Source organism: Hyla sarda, chromosome 1, assembly GCF_029499605.1.
Source record: "Hyla sarda isolate aHylSar1 chromosome 1, aHylSar1.hap1, whole genome shotgun sequence".
Taxonomy (NCBI): Eukaryota; Metazoa; Chordata; class Amphibia; order Anura; family Hylidae; genus Hyla; species Hyla sarda.
The window spans coordinates 206925345-206941903 of NC_079189.1; the positions used below are offsets into that span (position 1 = coordinate 206925345).

Below are 16559 nucleotides of genomic sequence, written 5' to 3' on the forward strand. Positions count from 1 at the left end.
ACAGCATCTATTTTGACAGAATATAGCATCTTGTGTTCTGTTGACAGCCTGAAAGAATCTGCTCTCTGTTTCCATTCTTTGTTTTAAAAGCTGATATTTGAGAAATTACAGGTATATTTATGAAACCAATACTACATACAAAGTCAAAACTGATATTTTGGTGGAGTATGAATTTTTGCAGCTGTGTTGTCATCATCAGAGATCAGGGTACTGTATGCTTTAAAAGTACAAAACATTACTCAGGGCATTTCCTCTGCCAGCTTCCCTTCTTTTCATAGTGCACCCTGGTGCCTACCCTTTCCAATGTACATAATGCACATGCATGCTGCCATAAACATGATAAGAAAAAAGAATGGGATTCACTAGGTCAGGCCACCTTCCATTGCTTCATGGTCCAGTTCCTATGCTTACATGTCTATTATGGGCACTTTCAGTGGTAGACAGTGGTCAACAGGGGCACCTTAAAGGGGTTATCCAGGAAAAAAAAACTTTTTTATATATCAACTGGCTCCAGAAAGTTAAACAGATTTGTAAATAACTTCTATTAAAAAAGTACTTATGAGCTTCTGAAGTTAAGGTTGTTCTTTTCTGTCTAAGTGCTCTCTGATGACACATGTCTCGGGAACCGCCCAGTTTAGAAGAGGTTTGCTATGGGGATTTGCTTCTAAACCGGGCGGTTCCCGAGACACGTGTCATCTGAGAGCACTTAGACAGAAAAGAACAACCTTAACTTTAGAAGCTATTAAGTACTGAAAGGATTAAGATTTTTTAATAGAAGTAATTTACAAATCTGTTTAACTTTCTGGAGCCAGTTGAAATATAAAAAAAAGCTTTTTCCTGGATAACCCCTTTAACTAGATTCCAGCTTTTGCATGCTCTGATATAATGTGTGTTCTGACATCTTTTTGTTATAGTCAACTTTATATTTTTAAGCAATTTGTGCTACAGTAGCTCTTCTGTGGGATCAGATTAGACAGACTAGCCTTCCTACCCCCACAAATTGCAATGGGTCTTTGGCACACATGACCTTGGTTGTCCTTCCTTGGACAACTTGCGTTAGGTACTAAACACTGCAAACTAGAAATACCATGTCATCTATCCATGTTAAAGGGGTACTCCGCTGCTCAGTGTTCGGAACAAACTGTTCTGAACGCTGGAGCCGGGAGCTCATGACATCATAGCCCCACCCCATCATGACGTCACAACCCGCCCCCTCAATGCAAGTCTATTGCAATAGACTTGCATTGAGGGGGCGGGTTGTGACGTCATTAAGGGGTGGGGCTATGATGTCATGAGCTCCCAGCGCCACTCCAGTGTTCGGAACAGTTTGTTACAAACGCTGAGCAGCGGAGTACCCCTTTAAGTTTACCCATTAGATCCTAACAACTACCCATGTTTCCTGCATCCAACAAGTTAACTTCAAGAACAAACTGTTCACTTGCTGTCCAGGGGTAGGATTCAGCCATTTCTCTCTCTGGTTCTTCAGACAGTTGCCTTTATTTCTAAGTAAGCACATTCTTAGGACATATTTACAAATAAATTCCCAGTGGCCAGAGGTGTATGTTAGCTATAGTCTCCCATAACCAATGCTGGGCACTTCCTGCAAAATGTAGGCAGTGTGATTATGTCATCATGCTGCCTAGATCCATATCTAGCTGCCAGGCCTGGCTAGCAAAGGACAGAGCGGAAGAGTGGCATGGGAACGGACATGGGGTAGGTAAGTATATTATGTACAGTGGGGACCCAATTTATGGCTCTGATTTACTATTGTAAACCTGACCTGTATTGTCAGGTTGTGTGCCAGAATTTTTGTCTGCGCCAGAAATTGCGCCAAAAAAAGTAAAAACCCAACCAACTCTCCATTTTACTCAGGAAACCCAAAAAACGGGCATGACTGCCAAGAAAAGGGAGCATGGTCGCCAAAAAGGAGGTGTGTCCCCAACATTTTCACAAAAAACAACATATTTACTAAGGTTTCCACATAAAATGTGATGGATTTGAGCTGAGGAAAACCCTACAGATCAGAGCAGGTTTTAAAAAAGCAAAATGTAGGGAAAAGTGCAAAATGTAGGGAAACATACATACATACCATGGAAAAATACTTGTAGGGAATTAAAACCCACAAAGAAAACTACACTACACTCTTAGTAAATCAGGGCCTATGTCTTAATTTCACTTGCATGGGTACAGTATATGGGTTGATTTGATATGCAGAAGTAGAATATATGGCTTAATTTTATATGTGGGGTACAGTTGGTGGCTTAATTTCATATATGGGGTGCAGTATATCAATGCATTTCATATGTAGGGTATAGCAATTGTCTTAATTTCATATGTGGGGTAGAGTATATGGAATAATTTTATATGTGGAGTAGAGTATATGGATTAATTTCATATGTATGGCACAGTATATGGCTTAATTTCGTATATGGGGTACAGTAAATGGGATGAATTCATATATGGGGGCTAGAGTGTATGTAATATATTTATATATGGGTTACAGTGTATTAAATATATTTATATTTATGGCGGTTAAAGTGTATGGAATAAATTTATGTGTGCGATTTCAGTATATGAATCATTCATATATGGGAACTCAGTGTATTAATTCATTAATTGGGTTGCAGTATATAATTCTTATATGGAGGCACAATATTTGAATTTATTCATATATGAGGACACAGTATATTAATTAATGGGGTATTCCAGGCAAAAACATTTTATCCCCTATCAAAAGGATAGGGGATAAGATGTCTGATCGTGGCGGCCCCTGCCGCTGGGACCCCCGCGATCTCCCTGCAGCAGTCCGCATTCTATGCGTAGCTGCGTCTGAAGTTTTGGAAACCGCCGGGCTTCCGAGACTGGGACGTGACGTCACGCCATGCCCCCTCCATTCATTTCTATGGGAGGGGGCTTAACGGCCGCAATGCCCCCTCCCATAGGCATGAATGGAGGGGGAGTGGCGTGACGTCACGTCCCCGTCTCGGAAGCCCGGCGGTTTCCGAAACTTCAGACGCAGCTATGCATAGAATGCGGGCTGCTGCAGGGAGATCGCGGGGGGTCCCAGCGGAGGGCCCCCAAAGTCAGACATCTTCTCCCCTATCCTTTCAATAGGGGATAAGATGTTTTTTGCCCGGAATACCCCTTTAATTTATAGGGCATAGTATATAATTCATTCATTTATGGGGCACAGTAAATAGCATTATGGAAAACATTGTATTATAATAGATTTTAGGGGCAAAGTGTGTTTTGAATTTCAGGGCTATGGTGTATATTATAAAGAATTCCTGGAGTGGCGCAGTTTTAGGGGCTATAGTATGTGGCAGCATTATTTTGTGTGGTAGTATTATATTCAGAGAGGGTACAGTGTGGCAGGGTTATATTCAGGTGGTTTAGCGTATGGCAGGGTTATATTCAGGTGGCTTAGTGTATGGCAGGGTAATATTCAGGGGGCTTAGTGTATGGCAGGGTTATATTCAGGTGGCTTAGTGTATGGCAGGGTTATATTCAGGTGGCTTAGTGTATGGCAGGGTTATATTCAGGGGGCTTAGTGTATGGCAGGGTTATATTCAAGGGGCTTAGTGTATGGCATGGTTATATTCAGGGGGCTTAGTGTATGGCAGGGTTATATTCAGGTGGCTTAGTGTATGGCAGGGTAATATTCAGGGGGCTTAGTGTATGGCAGGGTAATATTCAGGTTGCTTAGTGTATGGCAGGGTTATATTCAGGTGGCTTAGTGTATGGCAGGGTAATATTCAGGGGGCTTAGTGTATGGCAGGGTAATATTCAGGTGGTTTAGTGTATGGCAGGGTTATATTCAGGTGGTTTAGTGTATGGCAGGGTTATATTCAGGTGGTTTAGTGTATGGCAGGGTTATATTCAGGTGGTTTAGTGTATGGCATGGTTATATTCAGGTGGTTTAGTGTATGGCAGGGTTATATCCAGGTGGTTTAGTGTATGGCAGGGTTATATTCAGGTGGTTTAGTGTATGGCAGGGTTATATTCAGGGGGCTTAGTGTATGGCAGGGTTATATTCAGGGGGCTTAGTGTATGGCAGGGTTATATTCAGGGGGCTTAGTGTATGGCAGGGTTATATTTAGAGGGTACACTGTGTGGCACAGTTATATTCAGGGGCACAATGTCTGGCATGGTTGTAATTATTATTGTCTTAAGGTAGAGAATGAGGATCTGCTAACAATGTGAGGAGCCAATGATGTCCAGGTGTCAGAGACCACAAAGATGTAGCTGGAAGAAATCATGGCAGTCTGGATCATATGGAAAAGAAAAAGACTATAGAGAAGGCATCACCTGTGAGTCACTATATTACTCTGTACCATCCCATCAGTACTGTAGCCACCTGTAAGGTCTACAACTCCCAGCATAACCTTACCACTGCTAGGAGTTGCAGTTTCACCAAATAAAATCTTCTTTAGTACTTTCCCCTTACTTGGCAATAAATATATTTGTTTGTTATAGTCCTAATAAGTGTCTGCAGTGTTAGTGTCCATCACACCAAGTAGTCCTATATTGTAGGATAATTCCAGTTGATACATACTTAAAGGGGTACTCAGCTGCTCAGCGTTTGGAACTAACTGTTCCAAGCGCTGGAGCTGGCTCCGGCGCCGGGAGCTTGTGACGTCATAGCCCTGCCCCCTCATGACGTCACGCTCCACCCCCTCAATGCAAGTCTATGGGAGGGGGCGTGACAGCCGTCACGCCCCCTCCCATAGACTTGCATTGAGGGGGTGGGCTGTGACGTCATGAGGGGGCTATTACGTCACGAGCTCCCGGCGCTGACTCCAACGTTTGGAACAGTTTGTTCCAAACACTGAGCAGCGGAGTACCGCTTTAAGTGGTTTAAATCCCATGTAAACATAAAGAGTGAAGCATTTACTGAAGTCACATGCCCTGTCACACCTTTCTTATGGGCCTCTTTACAAGGAATTCCTCCACGAAGCATGTCTGGTTAAAGAATGACAGACTGAATATTATGTAAGTATAACGTTACGTCACAGGCAGACAGGACAGAGTGGAGAGGGCTTTACAACCAGTTCTCTCTCTTCATTACAATGATATGAATCACTGCCTGTAGCTATTGTGACATATGCACATTTGTGACATATGCCACCATCTAGGCAAGAATAGTCCCCCAATAGTCAGCTGTTAGTGCTGTCTGAAAGTAATCTGGAGGAAAAATCCTTATTATGCTGAAGGGAATCTGTCACCTATCAAACTGTAATGGAAATTAACTAGTGAATTCTAGCACCCATAGGAGTCAGTCAGCAACTGTGAGTCTCTTCTAAACAGTGCCAAATATGCGTAGGCATCTCTGAACCTCTCAGGATACCCAGATGGCAATGTTTTTCACACACTGACTAGGAGCATACACCCATAATGTAGAATTTTGTGTTCATTTGACGCATAAAGAAGCATAAAGTCTTAAAGGGGAATTCCAGGAAAAAACTTTTTTTTTTATATCAACTGGCTCCAGAAAGTTAAACAGATTTGTAAATTACTTCTATTAAAAAAATCTTTATCTTTTCAATTATTATCAGCTGCTGAAGTTGAGTTGTTGTTTTCTGTCTGGCAACAGTGCTCTCTGCTGACATCTCTGCTTGTCTCGGGAACTGCACAGAGTAGAAGAGGTTTGCTATGGGGATTTGCTTCTAAACTGGGCAGTTCCCGAGACACGTGTCATCTCAGAGCACTTAGACAGAAAAGAACAACTCAACTTCAGCAGCTGATAGTTATTGAAAGGATTAAGATTTTTTAATAGAAGTAATTTACAAATCTGTTTAACTTTCTGGAGCCAGTTGATATATATAAAACCCATTTAACTCCTAGGACTGTTTAGGGTGCATTCTGAATGGGATTTCTTTTTTTTCTGGATTTCAGAAAAGCCTTTTGGTTGGGTACAGTGAACTCTCATGAAGTATAAGTCATTGTTATATGGCAGAACACATGACCATACAGGTCACTATACAAGTTGTGCAGAACATGTCTGCCAAGCAAGCCGTTCATTTTAAAAGACTTCTGTCTAATTTATATAAATGAATTGCTACATTTACAATAGGGAGCTACAGTAGAAATGGGAAAAAACAGAATACCAAGCAGCACAAAGGAACTGTACAAGGCAAGGATTGCATCGATTAAACAGATCATGGGTTATATAATAGAAGTGGACATTGGATTTGAAATAGACATTGGATAGACATTGGATTTGAAGTTTATCAAACACATGATCAAAATATTTGTGCAATTTTCCTACTACAATACATCCTCAAGTATTAAACAATTCCAGAATAAGATGCAGCCCACCGAGGACACTGACACCAAATGATCCCATATTGTACAGAAATGGTGTGGTGGAAAGCAATTGTTCTAGTGAGCACTAGGGGTCAGACCCCAACCAATAAAAACTTTTAACATGTTGCTATGACATGGCAAAAGTTTTTTTGTTTTTGTTTACAGACAGGGACACTTTAAGGGTCTATTCACACGTACAGTATTCTGTGCAGATTTGATGCGCAGGATTTCAAGTCATTCAGTTTACATTGAAACATGCTGCAGAAAATCCTGCGCATCAAATCTGCGCAGAATACTGTACGTGTGAATAGACCCTAAGAAGAGATTTTCTTTGGCAGCTGATATGTGCAATATACAGTTCTGTATGCCAGCTGCTGCAGGTCTTCTTTGTGAAAAGAATGATACAGTGCTTCCTATCAATCAATCAATCAATCAGATAGGAAGACCACCTTTACTTTACAAAAGAAGTTTGGCAGCAGCTGAGGTTTGCATTGCATTGAGTAAGGTAGCACAATTTGAAAAATGATGGTTTTTATAAGGACATGGAATTCCTGTGACTGCTAATATTCATATGAATTGCAGAGGGTTTCATTAAAATGTTATATATATATATATATATATATATATATATATATATATATATAATCCTTTACTCCCATTCATAAATCCCTGTCTTTCTCTTTATCCTTCAGTAGGGTAAACAACATTTCTACAATCCTGGCCATGCCATCGCTTCATGCAACTCATTGTAGTAGAAATCTAGACGTCACCATCACAAGACAAAGCAAATACATGTGTTCGGTATGGCAACGGTTCAAGACTTTCCAATCCTGACATACTTTTGGAGTATTACAAATAAGACAATTAGTTCTATTTCAGTATATTGAGACAATTGTAATATCAATCCCCGCATGAAAACGACTACATGCCCTTATTGTGAATCAGGAAACAAACATTATTTTCTACACAATGTTTGTAAAGAAGAAAACAAAATCCAAATGAACCATAATCATCATCATAACTATCAATTTAGGATAAGATGACATAGGAGTTCTGATCCGCAACACTGGACGGTGCAGAGAGGAGCACATGCAAAAGTTTGTACAAGGTGTTTAAATATTTATAGGGGTAAATCTTGCTGAACAATGTCTACATTTGTGATGGATGGCAGCTCTGGTCTAGCGTTATGTACTATGTTCCTGTGGACAATGTCATTTATGATGCATTCACATCACGATTTTACCATCCTACTTCTTCTCACGTACAAATCTGCATGCCAAGTCGTATCCATTGACTTCCATTCATTAATGATAGACAACAAATGCATCAGTTTTCATCCACATCCGATTTTGCACGATTTAAGATCATGGTTGACCACGACTTTTCGTCCAGATTCAAAATCGGATCAAAATCGTGTCCAATATTTTTTTATTATTGATGTCTATGTAAATCACATGGAATCAGATAAATCGCAAACAATTTGTTTGCACGCATGGGCAGTAGACTTCAAAACGCATACACTGCAAATATATAAAACTTTCTTGCCATTGGCATACATATTCATTTTAAAAACAGGATCAGATTTTTATTGAAAATCGGATGGAATTTTCATCTGTACGATTTTTGGATACAATTTTTAAAATCGGATAGCAAAGAAACTTTTACATACGATTGTAATGTAATTTTGTCCGATTTTACGGTCCGATATTCGGATGGTTAAATCATGGTGTGAACCTAGCCTTAGTAAATGGGATGAGCTCTAATGAACTCATCGGGTTTGTACATTAGATGTAATGATGAGTAAGGAAGGAGTGAGCACTATTATTTCTAAAAGTTATTCCTATGCATCATATGCGCTTGTAGAGAACAAGTAATACTCGTATAGTCTGTATAATTGTTGCCTCCTACTGATTTGTGCCTATATGCTAAGGATGTTCAGTGACTGGCACACAATTACTATAGGATGGGGCTGACAGCTCTGGTGTGTGAGTTACTTTCCTGTCAAATCCCACACACACGGCTTAAACAAGCAGAACAAAGCAATTTGTTCAGTATAATTCCCAGATTGGCAATGCATCAAAAGGGGAAGCGAGCAATATTTACTCCAACAAAAACCCCTCTCATGGTCAATTCCTTGTTGGAAGGGACTGCGGTTTTTCCGGGATCTCTGCAGCCTCCTCCAGCTCACATGCTGCAGTACAGACACAAACACGCTCAGCTGTGCTCACACTGCACATGACAGCACAGGAGGATCAGCTTACTAGCACTGCAGATCATGCCAATGACAACAGCTACAGTACCATCCACCTGCCTAATGCCCATCATCATGCACATCACTGGTGACCCTGCATCACCCCAAGCAGGCACCTGCCTCCTAATCCTGTATGGATGGTCCAGGCCTGGAGCATGCACCTGACCGGGGATGAGACAGGTCATCTGTCCGCATGACGACAACTAGTCCACATCTGTTCCAACAAGTCGCACACTGAGTGAAGGAGAGAGGAGGTTAGGGCAATATCTGCATTGGCAGTGACAAGCTACCTTACTGTGTATGTCAGCTCTCTGTCAGCTCGCTTCGTTCTCCTTTAAATGCTCTTTCTGCTGATGTGTTGGAAAGCGCTTCCCAGTTCTTTGCCAGTTCTAAGTAAGAATCCTCATGTAAGGGGTCCCCATGCCAAGTCCTCTCAGCCTGGTAAGGCAGAGTAGTTGTGAAGTGGAGGTATTGGGAGCTTCTCAGGCAGCTGATTGTGAAGGGGAAGAAGAGAGTAGGAGGAGGAGCAGAAGGGAGGGCTCAGTCACTGAGATTAGGAACAACTATGTGTGTGTACACTATGTGAATCCAGCACTGCCACCTCATAAGTAAAGCAGCTCAAGATCAACCTCTCGCCTCCGTCTCTCCTCCCTTAGCTCTTACGTTGGATTCGTGTCCGGCCTTCTTCTTCCCTCACAGCTTTATTGAGCGGACACTGAGAGGAATGCAGCTAGGATAATAGAACGTACTCTCATCTTTCCCCTGCAACATCTACGACTAATGATCACCAAATAAATCGGCTCAATCTAGCGTTATCTATGGCCACCCCACGATCATCATCAAACAAGCAGGCCACACGATATCGTAATGTATCAAAAATGTTAACCAACTTTATTCGAGATGCAATTTACAAACAAGGTTAACCCCTTAAGGTCGCAGCTCATTTTCACCTTAAGGACGGAGCCATTTTTTTGCAATTCTGACCACCGTCACTTTATGCATTAATAACTCTAAGAAGCTTTTACCGATTATTCTGATTCTGAGATTTTCATGAAAATTTCAAAATCTGAAGGGACTGATGTTACAGAACTACAACTCCCAGCATGCCTGGGCAGTCTAGGCCTGCTGAGAGTTGTAGTTTTGCAACATCTGGAGGGCTACCGTTTGGGCACCACTGTATATAGTGGTCTCCAAACTGTGACCCTCCAGATGTTGCAAAACTACAACTCCCAGCATGCTGTCTGTCTGGGCATGCTGGGAGTTGCAGTTTGGCAACCACTAGGAAGCAGCAGTAAATACCACTTTACTGCCACCTTCCATGATGCTTCGCGCCGTCGCCTGCCTACCTCCGCCGCTGATCTCCGCTGATGCCACTGATGATCGGCGGTCCCCTCAGCATCTTCTCCCCAAGTAACGGCCGCCATCTTCTCCCCCCCCCCGTTCTGCCCGACATCCAGGGGTGGGCAGAGCGGGGGGTTTCCATGGTAACCCCCCGTCTTCAACTGCCATTGGTCAATAGTCATTGCTGACTAATGGCACCACTGCAACCTCGCTCCTATCCCTTAGGATGATCGGGGCTGTCACTGACAGCTCTGATCATCCCTATTTTCCAGGCGATCGGGTCACCAGAGACCCGATCAGCCCGGAATAGCGACAAATCGCAGGTCTGCATACCCCCTGCATCCTGAAGATGTTATGTATATATATATATATATATATATATATATATATATATATATATATAAGGTACAGCAGATATCACAACAGAAAAAATAGAGGGGTACACTCCAAGTAAATGCTGTAATATAATAATCAAAGATCACAGGTATAAATATAAGGCAGGCCTGGTAAAATGTTCATAGAGAGACACTCAGCACAATGCAAATGAGAAGTCTAGAACTACCTGCCCAAATAGTAAAACCAATGGTACTGCTATAACTAATAGACTGTGCACCTTATGGGGAGATACCTCACCTCTAGCCCCTTCGGGGCTAGAGGTGAGGTATCTCCCCATAAGGTGCACAGTCTATTCTTTATAGCAGTACCATTGGTTTTAGTTCTATACACATTTGAATTGTGCTGAGTGTCTCTCTATGAACATTATACCAGGCCTGCCTTATATTTATACCTGTGACCTTTGATTATTATATTACAGCATTTACTTGGAATGTACCCCTCTATTATTTCTGTTGTGATATCTGTCGTGCCTTGTATATGTCTTTTTATCCTTGTTTGTAAATTGCATATCTTATAAAGTTGGTTAACATTATTGATACATTATGATATCGTGTGGCCTTCTTGTTTGGTGATGTGCCGGGGACTATGCGGCCTCATGTGTGCAGGAAAAGCCATAGATCCCCGCACAAGACTAATATTACCATACAGCTTATGATGCATGCAGCCCTTACACTTGGAACACGTATTCATTAACGTCCAGCATTTGAATGGTTACTTGGATATGAATTATTTATTAAAATAACATTTTCTTAGAATTTCAGGGTCTACAAACAGGAAGCATTTGATATACTGATGCATCCATAAGCTGATACATTGCAAGGAACAATGCAAGAACTATTTCTGAATACGGCTGATACCTGCAAACAATAGAGACAAGCCGGGAAAAGTCAGTAAAATTCTAATTCAAATTTCCAAATTCATTCTTCTGTGGAAAAGATTTAGAATCTTAGATACAATTTACATTGATGTAATAAAGGAAATGAAATATTAACTTTTACCATTGAAATCTATTATGCCCAAGTGTGTAGAACCCATGGTGTTTTTTTATACTGAATGTAAAATATACAGTAGTACAGTAAGCAATAGTTTTTCTGCAAATGCCCTAAACTGAAATATAACATTGTGTTCCTATTAAAGTACCGTATATACTCGAGTATAAGCTGACCCAAATATAAGCCGAGGCCCCTAATTTTACCCCAAAAACCCAAGAAAAGTTATTGACTCGACTATAAGCCTAGGGTGGGAAATACATCATCCCCCCATGTCATCATCCAGACCCCCGTCATCATGCAGACCCACGTCATCATCCCCCCTTAATCATCACCGCCTGTCAATCCCTTCATCAGTGGTCTTCAACCTGCGGACCTCCAGATGTTGCAAAACTACAACTCCCAGCATGCCCGGACAGGCATGCTGGGTGTTGCAGTTTTGAAACCCCTTGAGGGCCGCAGGTTGAAGACCACTGCGGCCTTCGTCATCATCCATGACGAAGTCATCATCCCCCCCTTTTACTCACCTCCCCTCGGCGGGAAGTTAGGGTGAGCTGGTCCGGGCCATCTATGCCGCAGGGACCATCCGGTGGGGATGGTTAGTCATTGCTGGCTGTCCATTTTCACTGGGGGGGACCTCTTCTCCGCGCTTCAGGCCCGGAGTAGTGATGTTGCCTTGACGACGACGCAAAGGGACGTTGAGCATGAACTTGCTCAACTCCGGGCTTGCTGGGAGTTGTAGTTTGGCAGCATCTGGAGGTCCACAGGTTGAAGACCACTGATGAAGGGATTGACAGGCGAAGTTCACTCGAGTATAAGCCGAGGGGGCGTTTTCAGCACGAAAAATCGTGCTGAAAAACTCGGCTTATACTCGAGTATATACGGTAGTATGAGGTTTCTTGTACATATATAAGGAACATGCAACCATTTACAGTATGCTTTATATTGATTCCTGTACAAAAAATATGCATTTTGTTCTAGTTGGACAGTCACAGTGCTGGTGCCTTGGGTTAGGTGTCCACAATTTTACATCTGGGTCCAAGCTGGTAGTATGTAGAGACATTTGCCCTCTTCTTGACTATGGACCTGCGATAGAACCAGAACAAGCTATAGTTCCTTTGAATCCAAAGTCCTGGATTCAGACTACTGCAAATATCGCTCATTCAAGTTGGAAGCATGTGAGCTATTGTCTGCTGGTATCAGCCTCTGTGCCTTAGAAGATATATACTGACCAATGTATGCTTTGTTCTTTTTTCATTGTTTCTGTGGCATAAATCCTTCCAAAACTTGGTTGTAGCAGAAGGTAACATCACAACTCACAAAGAACCTTACAACTGAGGTGCTCCAGAAGGAGAGGAAGGGCCCGGAATGTAGAAGTAGAGGCAATGTGCCGAAGAGGAGCAGCTGGTGCCTCCGAAGAATAAAAGACACACTTCTGTAAGCTGCACTGGAAATTCACTAACACTAAAGAATGGTGTCACCTAAGGGAGTTCATTAGCTTCCTAGAAATATAATTAATAGCTTTAATTAAAATAGTGTTAATGATGTAAATACACTGCTCAAAAAAATAAAGGGAACACTAAGATAACACATCCTAGATCTGAATGAATGAACTAATCATATGACATATTTTCGTCTTTACATAGTTGAATGTGCTGACAACAAAATCACACAAAAATTATCAATATAAATCAGATTTATCAACCCATGGAGGTCTGGATATGGAGTCACTCAAAACAAGTGGAAAACCACACTAAAGGCTGATCCAACTTTGATCTAATGTCCTTAAAACAAGTCAAAATGAGGCTCAGAAGTGTGTGGCCTCCACGTGCCCATATGACCTCCCTGCAATGCCTGGGCATGCTCCTGATGAGGTGACAGATGGTCTCCTGAGGGATGTCCACCCAGACCTGGACTAAAGCATCCGCCAACTCCTGGACAGTCTGTGGTGCAACGTGACGTTGGTGGATGGAGCGAGATATGATGTCCCAGATGTGCTCAATCGGATTCAGGTCTGGGGAACGGGCAGGCCAGTTGATAGCATCAATGCCTTCCTCTTGCAGGAACTGCTGACACACTCCAGCCACATGAGGTCTAGCATTGTTTTGCATTAGGAGAAACCAAGGGCCAACAGCACCAGCATATGGTCTCACAAGGGGTCTGAGGATCTCATCTCGGTACCTAATGGCAGTCAGGCTACCTCTGGCAAGCACATGGAGGGCTATGTGGCCCCCCAAAGAAATGCCAACCCACACCATTATTGACCCACCACCAAACCTGTCATGATGGAGGATGTTGCAGGCAGCAGAACATTGTCCACGGCATCTCCAGACTCTGTCACGTGTGCTCAGTGTGAACCAGTTTTCATCTATGAAGAGCACAGGGCGCCAGTGGCAAATTTTCCAATCTTGGTGTTCGTTGGCAAATGCCAAACGTCCTGCACAGTGTTGGGCTGTAAGCACAACCCCCACCTGTGGACATCGGGCCCTCATACCACCCTCATGGAGTCTGTTTCTCATGGAGTCTGTTTCCGTTTGAGTGGACACATGCACATTTGTGGCCTGCTGGAGGTCATTTTGCATTGCTCTGGCAGTGCTCCTCCAGCTCCTCCTTGCACAAAGGTGGAGGTAGCGGTCCTCCTGCTGGGTTGTTGCCTCCTCCACGTCTCCTGATGTACTGGCCTGTCTCCTGGTAGCGCCTCCATGCTCTGGACACTACGCTGACAGACACAGAAAACCTCCTTGCCACAGCTCACATTGATGTGCCATCCTGGATGAGCTGCACTACCTGAGCCACTTATGTGAGTTGTAGACTCCATCTCATGCTACCACTAGATTGAAAGCACCACCAGCATTCAAAAGTGACCAAAACATCAGCCAGGAAGCATAGGAACTGGGAAGGGTTCTGTGGTCACCACCTGCAGACCCACTCCTTTATTGGGGTGTCTTGCCAATTGCTTATAATTTCCCCATGTTGTCTGTTCCATTTGCACAACAGCATGTGAAATTGATTGTCAATCAGTGTTGCTTCCTGAGTGGACAGTGTGATTTCACAGAAGTGTGATTGACTTGGAGTTACATTGTGTTGTTTTATGTTTTTAAGCAGTGTAGTTGTTAGTGAGCCTAGTTATAATAGAGCAGTATGGAAATGTTCACAGTACTGGAGATATTATAGAAACTCTGGTTTCTTATAAATAGTGTTTTTCTTTTGCATGGTTCTCACAAAGCCTGTATGTTCTGTGTCCTAGCCGTATGGAGTTGTAATGAGCAATTGTAACCACTCCGGTTTCAATGTTTTTGTTTTTAGTTTTAGATGATTCATTCGTAGATTACTCACAGTATTTGCTATAAGTAGATATTAGTCTTCTTACATTAAAGGACATTAGGCCTAAAAAAGAGGCAAATAATGACATGTTTCTCCTAAAGTGCCCAACTAAGTACTGAGTATAGGCTCTTTACTCATACATGATAATATATGCTTGTAGACATAGGCATAAGTAAAGTCTGCAGATTTTTTGATCTTTTGCTTTTAGTGGGTTTTATGCATCTTTTTATGAATTTTCTTTTACCAAAAACTTTTCAAAAAAAAATTCCTTTTACCAAAATTGCATAAACATGCCCATTAATGTACATTTTAAAGGGGAACTCTGGTGTAAAATTCTCTGTTACATTCTCTGAGGGACTAGGGCAGTAAATAGGTCATTAGGGCCCTTGGACAACTTATTGGTCTACAGGTGCTTATTGAAAGAGACTTGTTAGTAGAGAACAGATTCTCTTCTATACAACATCAATGGGACTGGTCAGGTGCTAGATTAGTGTATATTCTGAATTACCAGACAGTTATTGCAATTTACCTAAAATATATTTTTACTGTACATGTAGGATTTCCACACTTTGTTCCAAACCAACTTCTACTAATAAGTTGAAATAATGTCCGGTAAAATCCTCAGAATCTGCTTTTTATGGTTGAAAGTTTTGTTTTTGGACATTTTCTTTTTGCTATAAAGATCTTCCCTATGAATAACATTTTTACAGGATGTCTTGTCGTTTGGATCCCCAGCCACGAGCCAACAGCTGTAATCTATGGGACAGACTAGTGTCTGGGCATTCACTTGGCAAATAAGGTTCAATATAGATAAATGTAAAGTTATTCATCTGGGTACAAACAACCTGCATATCGCTTATGTCTTAAAAGGGTACTCCGCCCCTAGACATCTTATCCCCTATCCAAAGGATAGGGGATAAGATGTCTGAACGCGGGGGTCCCATCGCTGGGGACCCCCAGGATCTCGGCTGCAGCACCCCTCTGTCATTACAGCACAGAGCAAACTCGCTCTGTGCGTAAATACGGGCGATACAGAGGCCGGAGCATCGTGACGTCACGGCTCAGCCTCCATGACATCACGGCCCGCTCCCTTAATGCAAGTCTATGGGAGGGGGCGGTCCGTGACATCACGAGAAGCGGAGCCGCAATGTCACGGTGCTCCAGCCCCTTTATTACCCACCTTTATGCAAAGAGCGAGTTTGCTCTGTGCAGTAATGACAGAGGGGTGCTGCAGCCGAGATCCCGGGGGACCCGAGCGGCGGGACCCCCGCGATCAGACATCTCATCCCCTATCCTTTGGATAGGGGATAAGATGTCTAGGGGCAGAGTATTCCTTTAATTGGGATATTGTAACATATCAAAAAAAAGCATGGGCTCTTGGGGCAGGAAGATAATACTACTGCTTTATAAAGCATTGTTACGGCTGTTCAGTTTTGGGCACTAATTCATAAAAGGGATATTATTAGTCTTGAGAAGAGACGTTTAAGGGAGGATATGATCAACTTATTTAAGTATATATATATATATATATATATATATATATATATATATATATATATGACAAGGGGGCATTCCCCCTATCTGGAAAGAAAAACTTTACTCTCAAGGGGCGACACACCTTTTTACCATAAGAACTGGTCACAGCAAAACTATTTGAAAGCTTGAAAACAAGGATACATACATTCCTAGAACAAAAATAACTTGATGCATATGGAGAAATATAGTATACGCTCTCCTTCATGCCCCATACCCCTTTCCCTTCACCTCCTTGGTTGAACTTGATGGACATGGACAGCCACTGCAGTTATTGAGCCAAAGCCAGAAATGGAACAGGAAGGAGAAGTATAATTCCTTTTGGATCCACTTCTGGCTTTGGCTCAAACACTGCAGTGGCCGTATTCAAAAAAATCTTCCAAATAAACAATTAGGTTAAAAAGAAAAACACTTAAAAT

General features: G+C 42.3%; 1 protein-coding gene and 1 long non-coding RNA gene across 3 annotated transcripts in view; one reads left to right on the plus strand and one right to left on the minus strand.

Moving 5' to 3' along the window:
• The window catches only part of CCSER1 (coiled-coil serine rich protein 1), a 966927-nt gene extending 957563 nt beyond the window's left edge, over positions 1-9364 (minus strand). The window contains exon 1 of one of the 2 annotated variants that reach the window (XM_056567568.1): positions 8853-9364. The gene's annotated coding sequence lies outside the window, so the exon portion shown is untranslated. Of the gene's footprint in view, positions 1-8847 lie in introns of both variants that reach the window. The other variant, XM_056567559.1, reaches the window with a different exon arrangement.
• Positions 5160-11294, plus strand: LOC130362688 (uncharacterized). The gene is made up of 3 exons (XR_008891525.1): positions 5160-5288; positions 6999-7414; positions 11048-11294. It is a non-coding gene; the product is annotated as an uncharacterized LOC130362688 (long non-coding RNA).
• The last annotated feature ends 5265 nt before the right edge of the window (positions 11295-16559 follow it).